Consider the following 10,047-nt stretch of genomic DNA (forward strand, 5'->3'; position numbering starts at 1 on the left):
CTGGCCATCACCGTGAGGTGACGTAACCATAAGGGTAAGTGATGCAAAAAGTGAATAAATTTAAAACTAATTAGAACTAGTTATACTAAATAGTGAAAGAGTGCAGAATCACAATTATTTAGAGCGTAATAGACAGTGAGACTACAGAAGAGTAGTCAAGGTAACTAAAGTACACTTATTACACAACAGTGATAAGTTCGTACGTCTAAACAGAAGAGAATGCCAAAACTGCGGGGATTCCTCAAGTGCCACAAAGAGTACAGCTATCTAGGTCCTGGAGGGGCAAAAAACAAAATTGAGTGGGTCAGCAAAACAATGCTTTTATGAAATCCTTTATTTTCGAATATAGTAACCCCTCGCCGTAAAACAAGTATAGTTTCCTTAAAACATACTACGTAAGTATGTAAATAATAAATCAACAATATGATGACAGTATAAAGATTATAAATATGCCAAGTCATGATGTATCAAATTCCACAATAATATAATCATGTGATAATCAAGTATAGCTAAGTACTCATTCATCTAGGCTGATACACGAGTTGGAATAAATAATTTCTGAGATGAATAGGACTTGGTGTAATCAATATGCTCTAGTACTACGATCACGTGCAGACTGGTGCAGAAGCACGTCACATACAAGTCAGATTGCCTAATGTAATCTACCTGACAGGACTGGCACCTAACTTGGATCCAAGGCGAGTGAACGGTGCGAGGTGAACATACACATGAAGGACTGGCCCTGACCATAGGGCGAGTACTAACACCGAGGTGCAGCAAGATGAGCACGTACAAATATGTATGAATGCCATGATAGTAATTGTGGATGCAAATTTCTTCCTCCTTGATCTTGGACAAAATTGCACCTACAAAACAATTAACACCTTATGGTCAAGGCCAAGAGCCTCATGCACCCACGATGAATGAGGGGGGCTTTGGCCGAAGAACCTCTGATGCCAAAGTTAGAATTTAGAGAGAAAAGTGTTTGAAGAGTATTGGGAACTTTGCAAGTGTGTTGGAATGATCTTTTGGTGAAAATGGGAGTCTATTTATAGGGATAGGGTGGCTGGTCCCCTTTGGATATTTTTTAGGGTGTAACTTATGGTTTAATGTGTGATTTAATGGATTAATTAGGCAATTAATCCATTAATTGGTTAATCAACACATTTTTGGAATAAATATTTTGGGGGTTATGTAATTTATATGGGATGTTTTGACGGTTATGAAATAATTACCTTGTGAAAAATATAGGAAATAACTTTGAATTTGTTACCTATTTTGGGCATTTTTGATTTGGTTGAAGGATGATTGCCCGCTCCTCAAGGGTATTTTTGCCGGCTTTTGTCCAAAAATCCACACGTCGCCTTGTGATTATTTTTGGCTCCACAGTAATATCTCAACCATATAGCAGCATTTATCACAATTATATTGCAGTTCTCAATTATTTGGCAATATATACGCAAAGTGATGTATTTATGCAATTTTGGAAACTATAAAATACGTATAGATATAAAAATAAATTGCCCACTCACAAGTACGTCACTGGGTCGTAGCCCTCGAGCCTAGCCTGGCCCCGAACGTCCTCGAGATACTTTTCCCTTATATGTGAAATAACTAAAATAAAATTAATTAAAGCACATATACGGAAACCTAAATAAAACCCCCATAGTTTGCTCAAACCTAGGGTTTAAATATACCATCGTGACCTACTCGATGTCACGAGCATCCCCAAAATTTTAAAATAATTTTTGGACGGCTCACACGCCCCCACGCACCATCAAGGGCATGGCCAGATGCGCCCCCACGCGCAGGCCAGTGCCGTCAGTTAGCCTGACGCCGTCAGGAATATTCCACTGAATATTCCGTTAAATGCTAACAAAAGTTAACGGCGTTACATGACGCCGTCAGGAATATTCCATCAACTCTGACAGAATATTCCGTCTCCTTCTCCGGTTGTCCTCGCCGTCGCCATCGTCTGCAGCTTGATTTTTCGCCGGATTTCTGGAAAATTTTCAAACTCACTATTCTCATTCATTTCTCAACCATTTTTGACGTACTTTATATGGATTTGAAGCTAGTGAAGTATACCTAGCCTGTTCCATTGTCTGAATAGCTCTGCAATGGACTTGTGTGCCTACATAAATTAATGAGCATTGATTTCTTGTGAAAACGATTTGAGATTTGATGTTGAGATACCTTGATGTAGTACCTTACATCCTTTGACTCGTGCTACATGGTACCTTATTACATTTTAGTATTATAATATTTTTGGAAAACTATATACTTGTTTTACAGTGAGGGTTACACTTTTCGAAAAGGTTTTACAAATCCTTATTTTATAGGCTTACTCACCCCTATTTTTCACCCCTCCAAGATTTTAGTGGTAGAGGTTTTGTGACGATAAGGATTGCTGGTAAAAGCTATTATGTAGGGGACTTCTCATTTCAGTATAAAAGTCCTTACTCTTGTTTTACTGTAATTTATCTATGCTCTGAAACCACTTGTGTGATATGGGTTCAATCCCGCTAACATGCGCATTCTAAATTAGTCACGTTTAAGTTTTAATTTATTCACATTTTCCTCATCATTACAATTTATGGCTTCATCACATTCTAGGTATCGGCGAGCACATCGTGATTTGGGTGGATAGGTGGACATTCCGGGTTCGGGTGTGTCAAATAATACAATAATACATATTTAGTATACAATATACACTATGACTATTATATTTTATAGTAATTTTTTTAGTAGTTTAACTTTAAAATTATCAAATAATTGGTTTCTTAATAGGTCGAAATGTTCTATCCACGGGTTACCAACGTGTAAACTCATTAAGGACCCGTTATTAATGGGTGACCCGATAACGACCGAATTAGTTATTGTGTTGACCCGAACCCGTTATTATTTTGCCTTTTTTTTTTGTCATGTTAAAGGGTGTGGATAGCTCTGGGAGAGAACAAACTAAGCTTCCGTGTCCCTTTGCAAGCCAACCAGCCCACTTAGGAAGAAACTAGGATTCAAAACTTTAGAATCAAGTGTAGGTTTAGTGCAAAGCGTCCACTAATGAGGAGAGAATGAATCTTTCCCTTCCTAGATCACACAGAAAAATGAGGAAGGAAAATAAGGATGAGCGTTGCCAAAAGTGACACCTGTGGAGATTGACCAGGAAAAAAGGCATTCTAAACAAAGTGCATGATTTAGTCTTCACAGGAGCAACGACGTTCATCAATGTTACGCTAAAAAGGAAGGTAATAGCTGTACCAAGGGAAAAAGAGAGGAAGACTTAGCTAGGATAGGAAGAAGCATGGAAATCAAGGGATTCCTTAAGGAAATGTAGAAAGATACATGCGCCTATAAAAGGGAAGGATTAATTCAATGCAAAGGAAGACTGACCACATGAAGGAAATTTTTTGGAAAGATAAGTTCATTAAGCAACATAATACATGCATATTAGATGGCGGAAGCATGTTTCTATGCACTTTAAAACAAAGCTTACACCATGAAATTCAAGGCCTAGTAGTTATGGTGAACCAAGACTTAACTCTAAAACAAAGTGAATTGAGAAACTTTTATACCTTTGAAGCACCTCATTGCTTAGCAAAGGATATTCACCCATGTGAGTAGGGCTGGAAAAAAATCCCAAAAATCCCAAACCAAACCAAAAAAATCCCGATCCCAAACCAAAATAATCCCAAACCAAAATTCCCGAAAGTTTCGGGATGTAATCCCAAACCAAACCGAAATTTTCGGTATGGGATTCGGTATTGCATTTCATTTTTTCGGTATTCCCATACCGAACCAAAATATATATATATATATATATATATATATATAATTTTTTAATTATAAGAGAATTATTTCAACCGTTGATTGTTTTGGATTTAATCTGTGCCGTCGATTTGTTTTTAGGTCAGATGATAACATTTCACTTTTGTATTCCTCCGTTCATTTGTTTCGAAGCGGAGCCGTGAGCCTCCAACCCTCACCAACGTCGTCCCTCACCATACTGTTGAATTCCGACTAGCCACCGACCCACCACCACACCATACTCTCGTCTCTGACTCTCCAGCCTTCCTTCACCACACAACCACCGCTCTCATTCTCTCTAGGGCGATTGTCTTTCACGGACAGGACAGGTTACAGAACTGGGGATCTCTCTCGAGTATACTTCTGCAGTTGGATCTCTCTCAAGTTTTGCTGCAGGCAAAGCTGTGCGTGGATGAAAACATCCCTGTTATTCCTATACCTGGGCCGTCTGCTTTTGTGGCTGCTCTCTTTGCATCTGGCCTCTCCATGGATGAGTTTACGTTTGGTAAGTTTTCCATGGAAATGATGCTGCAGATATTCTTCTTGGTGGATAAGATGTATATAGAACTCTGAAACTGAGTATACTTCTGCAGTTGGATTTCTCTCTAAACATGCTGGATCTAGAAGAGAGAGGTTGACGGTTTCAGCAAATGAGGGGACGACCCAAATATTCTATGTGCCTCCCCACAAACTTCAGCAGTTTCTTGAAGAGACTTCTTCAGTTTTTGGTGTTTCAAGGTAAATACTTTTAAGGCTTCAGATTAAAAATCAATTTTAATAAAGGTATTAAGAAAAAATACCAACTTCAATAAAAGCTTTACTAACTTAAGAAAAAAATGATTATATATTAGTTTTTGTTATGGTGAGTTACAAATTAAACTTCCATGTATGGATTTATGCGCTTTTACTGACTTAGTGGTTTTACAAAAAACTGATTTGGTGAGTTTGTAATTGTGTTTCAGAAAATGCGTCCTAGCTCGTGAAATTACAAAAATTCATGAAGAGGTAGGTTTATGGTGATGTCTTTTATTTATATCTGTTTTACTTGTGATCAGCTTGCTGAATATGTGCACATTATTTTCCTTACTTCATTTGTGATGAATCGCATGCCATTAACCATTTTAAAATCCCATTACATAATTTATCAAGAAACGAAAAGTGATCTACTTTTTATGAGTAGTCTTTGATTCTTTCTGATGATATAACTTAAAAATTTTGCATAGATCTAAGACTAGTAACTGATAATATGGGCGATGTCTCTGTACAAGACTCTTTTGACATGAAATATGCTCCTTTCTGTTAGCTTTGGCAGGTTCCACCATCTCATTTATTCTTTCATGTCCATGTCATTGCATAGATTGTTGCTCTGTTAGTGTTAGTAATATCATTAGTATTGTAATACTCATGTTGCTTGAGCATTATTAAACAAGTAACAAGTTAATGTTATCATAGGATGTATATATTGGGTCAGATTTTACTTTGAATGTACATTGTTATTAATGTTACAAGTGAAAAATGCAGCTGAACTGCTAATGTTCGTTCTGCTCTTATAAACATTGCATGTTTGCCCAATATTTTTTTTATTTGGTTGAATAAAAGTTAAGCCCATATGTGGGGGCTGTTACATTCAGTGGGCAGGCCCAATATTAGGTTTTTGTCCAATTGGACCAATATTAGCTTTTTTTGTCCAAAAGCCCAAAAGCCCAAAAGCCCAAAAGCCCAAAATTATTTTTGGGATTCCCGATTTGTCCCGAAATCCCGAAACTATTTCGGGATTCCCGAAAATTGGGATTCCTGAAAATTTGGTTTGGGATCGGTATTGAAATTGGGATTCCCGAAAATTTCGGTATGGGAATCGGGACAAGGGTTTCGGTATGGGATCCCATACCGAACCACCCCTACATGTGAGGCCTTCTTTCTTTTGTCTTCATGCTCCTTGGCTTCATCGATATGAATGGAGGAACTTTACTTCTTAGTTGCATGTCTTCTTGTATTTAATGGAACAAAAGGATTCTCCAAAAGCCTCCAAAGTTGAAGGCCTCTAAGTTCTGACAACAAGGAATGATTAAAGGAAGAAGATGAGTGATGTAGGAGGAGGAATATACTAGTATCCCCCTCCTACATGGCCTCCTAGAGAGAAAGAGAGAGCAAAATTTCTCTCATCTTTCCTCAGAGAAAACCCTTAAAGAGGTTAAGGCTATGAATTTGCTTTTTATACGTCTTTCTAAGTGAGTGGAAAACTTGTAATAAGTCCACCACCACAACTTAAACTCCATGGGTCTTGTGGATTAAAACCCTTTTGGACCCCGAAACCCGAAACTAATGTAAAAGCCCAATACGAACCTTTCGTATGATTAAGTAACATATTAATTAATCCTTAGTACATACAATTAAACTAATTAGATGTCTTTACTCATCTTCAGTAAATCCTTCAATCATTACCTTACATGGTGTGTGATCCATTAGGTTGCTTTTAACGAGGCAGTGGGCGATTATAACTCTTTCTAAGTCGATTGTGAATCGAAACTTAACGAAAATATAATCAAACAATGGAATTTCATCAATCGGATGTCTAATATGAAATTGGGGCACCCATTTTAGCCTAGAGAGGTCAAATGGTGTCTCTGCCCATGCGCTGCCGCCGCACGCGGTGGCCGGCCACCCTGACTTGTAGAAATGAAGATCTTGATGAGTAGAGTAAGTTTTATACCTGTGACCAAGTTCAATTTGACTGAGAAAAGCTCCGATTTTCCTTGAACCCGCCCGAAACCCTAAAAAAGGTGGCCTTTGATTCGGCTTCTCCGGTGCTCCGCCGCCTCCAAGGTTGTTTGGGGTTTGTTCCTGGGATCAAGGAGAGTTTAATAGGGGTGGTGGTTGATGGAATTTGATTCATAAATGGCGGATCACCGCTGTAGGTGCCTTCAAAGCCGTTGGTACGAAATCACAAAACCTAGGCTTAAAATCCACCAATTAATGAATAAAAATAGAAGAGGGGAGGTCATGAGATGGTTTCCAGGTGGTGTCTTCGGTTAATTCGTCAAAAATTGGCTAGGAAACCATTGGTTTCTATGGTTCTTGTTGGTCGGGTCGCAAGGGTTAAGGGAGACCCAGTTTGGCTTCCCTTATGTTCTTATTCTTTCATTTCCCTTCTGTTCTCCTTCTTGTTTCATTCCTTACTTCCCTCTCTACTCCTCATTGGTCGCCCATTCCCCTCTTTTCTCTCATTTCTCCTTTCTCTACTCTGATTGGGCAGCAGCCCTCTTCTTCCTCTTTTCTTTTCTTCTTTCCTTCTCTCATCCGTCCTTCTCCCTCAACTACTATTAAATAATAATGTAATAACAAAATAATGTTAAAATAATAATATAATAATTATAAGAAATATATAAAATAATAAATAGTAATCTTTACAAAAGTACTTTTCGAATTTGTAGTTTCGTAAAACCCCTATCGTAACTCCGGTTTCAATTCAGATTACGCTTACGCGATCATCTCATCGAGAACTTTGAGAGTACGGTAAAATAGTAGTTCATACAAGTCATGAACTAACGGTCAACGAAAGTCAATAATCTCACCTCTAGGGCATTTTTGTCAATTCACGCTAAAAATTAATAAAACCGTAAAAGTAGGGACGAGTTGTCACAATCTACCTACCTTAAAAAAAAAAATTCATCCCCGAAATTTGAAATCACTTGTTATACAAAAGTAATGAAATGGCCGCGGGAAAAATAAATATGTAAAGGAAGATATCAAGTTAAATTGGTTGCATAAAAGAGAATGCCATTCCGTCACGATCGGATTGCAATGATTCATCTTTCATGCCTCCAAACTCAAACTTCATTCTCCTTCGATACAATACCAAAATATAAGACTTTTATAAAAATATAAGGTCAAGAATAGATATATAAAAACATAACGTCAAAATACATATGTAGTGAAGTAAAGTTAAAATAATTGTACTGAAATCAAAAGCGACCATAGATAGATTTCACCTATGCACTCGTAGTATAACGTACTCCGAGAATAAGCATGTAGTATCACTTAGTTAAGCCCAAACGACAAATAAATAACTAGACGTATAAATAAGTAAATAAAATACTAACGTAGACAGACCTACATGTCCACTTGTTGAACGAGTTCAATAAATAAGTTATCGATATTACAATCTGCAGCTCGTAATACTGACAACTCACAATTGTCTCGATAAGTAATTAACAAATTCCCGAGGGTGCAACATTACCATCATGCCCCTCATTGGGAAATACACATAAATCATCCAATTAATGCCTCAATCGCACTCACGTACTGCCCTCTCGGGCGACAACGCTGATAGCACATAATTTGCTACATTGTAATCTCGATCATTCAAATACATGTTCACAATACTCTTTTGTCAATCATGTGCTATGCATAAAATTTCCGTACTACATCTCAACATTGCCGTACCCAAAACCAAAAATTGTAAAAGTAGTTACAAGCAGCTCAAATAAAAATAACTATGTGTTACAACCATGCTAATTGTAGAACGGGCAAAATGCAACATGTCCACTAAGGTTTGAGTAGCTCGTTTCAGACTAACGTTAGTCTGAGGGTAAAATGTGGTACGTGACAAAGCTTAATACACATAGCCTTCAAGAAGGCTTCCCAAGACTTGGAAATGAAACACGTGTCACAGTGAGATATAGTAGTGACACACATCATATAACCAAACAATGCAGTTCATAACACCATAGTGAGCAGGTTTATATTGAATTTGCCTCGAGTTTAGCAAAAACTATGTCGAGAAGGCTAAAAGAACACTCAAGAATCTAGGAGTCAAAACAAGTCCATCAATCTAGGATACAAAGTAACCAGAGTGGACACATGATATCTCACTACAACAGTAGTTTCCTAAATATTCAATCACTAACGGTAAAGATTCGTTCAACAAAGTATTTGTTGGGTGATTGAAGAATTAATCGTCACAATTAAAATTTCAATGTCCGAGCGATTCTTCACGAGCTTTGTGCGACGAACCATGCATTACCAAAATTTCATCGCGCAAAGTTTTGCATGACAAAATTGTATTTTACGCAACAAACTTATTTGGTCGCACAAAGTATTTTTTGTAGTAATGACTCTCTTTCTCTCATTTGCACCCACGTCTACTTCTTTCCTACTTTTTCTAACTTCCCTAATCCACTAATTTTTTTACATGAATTAAATTTAGTTCTTTTTAAAATTTTAAATCACAAGTGTGTGTGTGTATCTAGTTCCTAAATAAGATAATCTTGTTAGTCATCTGGTATTGAAAATTTGATAGGTATAATTTCTATAGCTATTTCTAGTTCCTAAATAAAATAATCTTGTTACTAACATGATGCCTAACGTTAATGGTGCGGTCACTCACAGCAACTCTGGTGTAGTTGAGTGGGAAGCTAATGTTTTCGTGTATGGATAGGAGCCCAACTTACATAAACGAGTTGACCACTAAATAATACTAATGCAATATCATATGAAAGAGAAACTTACAAATTACATTGTACTATTTAATCGAGACATCACAAAAGCAAGTAGGTTAACTTAATCCATATAAGAGTTTGTTTAGAAGTGCTTTTGAAAATGACTAAAATCGCTTTTGGTAAAATTGGTTTATGAGTTCCAAAGGCACTTTAAAGAACCTGATATGAGCTTCTTACAAAAAAGTACTTTTTCAGTATCCGTTTGAATTTTTACTAAAGATTGGTTTCAGAAATGTTTTCACTATAAATATTTCTAATCATTTTAAAAGTACTTACAAACCAGGTGAAAGTTGTTTGTGTAGAGATGAGGGGGTGCGCCAGTTGTTTTAATAGAAAGAGACACGATAGGGACGGAATCATTCAAATTTTGGTTTTAACTTGACAAGAAGTCTTTCTCACCCCAGTTTTGGTTACAATTCTTAAATAGTTAAATGTCTATTTCTTAAAAATAAGTATCTTTGCAGGGCAATGCAAATATCTCAACAAGCTAGTTAAATAATCAATGTCTAATTAGTTGACTTCCCATTTCCCCCGCTACCCATCCTGCGCGGACCCGCCAACAACATAGACTACCCATATTCCCGCTAAGCCCACTCTCTCTTATTTTAATGAACAATAAATTCAATTAAATACTCGCATTCTTCTCGCCAATGACCAATACCCACAACGCTACATACAATGCAATCCCCAGCCCATCCATTGACCACCTGCCACATTGCGGTGATCGGCGCCGGGGCAAGCG

The 10,047-nt window shown here is 37.3% G+C and overlaps 1 long non-coding RNA gene across 1 annotated transcript; it reads right to left on the bottom strand.

The window, feature by feature from the left end:
* Nucleotides 1-3,770: 3,770 nt before the first annotated feature.
* LOC139197004 (uncharacterized) lies at nucleotides 3,771-6,950 on the bottom strand. Its single transcript, XR_011581964.1, has 3 exons — nucleotides 6,518-6,950; nucleotides 4,147-5,855; nucleotides 3,771-4,006 (listed from the first exon to the last, which is right to left on the bottom strand). It is a non-coding gene; the product is annotated as an uncharacterized lncRNA (long non-coding RNA).
* Nucleotides 6,951-10,047: the final 3,097 nt, after the last annotated feature.

Source organism: Malus domestica, chromosome 06 (genome assembly GCF_042453785.1).
Source record: "Malus domestica chromosome 06, GDT2T_hap1".
NCBI classification, from domain to species: domain Eukaryota; kingdom Viridiplantae; phylum Streptophyta; class Magnoliopsida; order Rosales; family Rosaceae; genus Malus; species Malus domestica.